The sequence below is a fragment of the Suncus etruscus genome, chromosome 6, assembly GCF_024139225.1.
Source record: "Suncus etruscus isolate mSunEtr1 chromosome 6, mSunEtr1.pri.cur, whole genome shotgun sequence".
Taxonomy (NCBI): Eukaryota; Metazoa; Chordata; class Mammalia; order Eulipotyphla; family Soricidae; genus Suncus; species Suncus etruscus.
The window spans coordinates 68,525,206-68,526,447 of record NC_064853.1 but is presented as its reverse complement, the minus strand read 5'-3'; the positions used below and the strand labels follow the sequence as shown (position 1 = coordinate 68,526,447).

General features: G+C 32.1%; 1 non-coding gene across 1 annotated transcript; it reads right to left on the bottom strand.

Annotated features, from left to right (window-relative positions):
• Positions 1-427: 427 nt before the first annotated feature.
• LOC126012316 (U6 spliceosomal RNA) lies at positions 428-530 on the bottom strand. The gene has a single exon (XR_007496832.1). It is a non-coding gene; the product is annotated as a U6 spliceosomal RNA (small nuclear RNA).
• Between the last annotated feature and the right edge of the window lie 712 nt (positions 531-1,242).

The following is a 1,242-nucleotide window of genomic DNA, read 5'->3' as shown; positions in this document are numbered from 1 at the left end:
ATTCATTTTTTGGGATGAGATTTCTGTAGATAATTATTAAGTTCGTATCTCCAATTTCCTTATTTAATACCACTATTTTCTCATTAACTTTTTACGTAGATAATCCCTTTGCTAACTTAAGTGATGTGTTGAGTTCACTAAAAATTACTGTATTCTCACATATAACATTCTTTCTATTAATATTTCTTTTATGTCTCTGTGTTGGATATATAAGCATCTATACGCGTGTGTGCATACATGTTGGATACTTGTTAGATGACTTCATGATCAAAATATGATACCTATCTTTGTTAACATTTTGTTTCAAAGTCTATTTTATCAAATGTGACCATGACATTTAATATTTTTTGTATTTATTTGAAACAGTTCTAACAGTTTTACGCTGAAATTGTCTATACATTTACTTGAGATTCTTGAATGATGTTATAGATAGGTTTTCTTTCTTTCTTTTTTTTTTGTCATCCTTGCAAAGAGGCCATGCTAATCTTCTCTGTATTGTTCCAGTTTTAGTATGGTTGATGCCAAAGCAAGCACTAAATAGATTTTCTTTATTAAGTTATGCAGTTTGTTTCTTCTGACTGCAAAGTTCAAATTATTCACATTTTATTCAACATATTTGAAAAATAATTTTCAGAGTAAAGTATTATTGGTTGGAAATTTTTATCTTTCAGTAGTTTAAATACGTCATTTCACTCTCCTTATGACAGTGGGATTTCTGCTGGGAATTATGATGACATTAAGATGGAGGTGGCTTTGTTTTTGGTTTTTTTTTGGGTGGGGGCCACACCCAGCAGTGCTCAGGGGTTAACTCCTGGCTGTCTGCTCAGAAATAGCTCCCGGCAGGCACGGGGGACCATATGGGACACCGGGATTTGAACCAACCACCTTTGGTCCTGGATCGGCTGCTTGCAAGGCAAATGCCGCTGTGCTATCTCTCCGGGCCCAGAGGTGGCTTTGTATGCAACATTTTTATTTTCCCTAGCAGGCTCACTATTTTTTCTTAAAAAATGATGTTTTAAGTAATATATATCATCATTGGTAATTTTGGATTAAGAATATGGACATTTTATCATCTTTTTGAACATCTATAACTTTTCATTAGGTTTGGGAAATTCTCAAAGAATTTCTAAATAATATTGAAAGAATTCATCTATTCTTAACTGTAGTATATGATTTCTTCCTTTCTCTAGTATATAATACTATACTATATATAATATATATAATACTATATAATACTCTGTT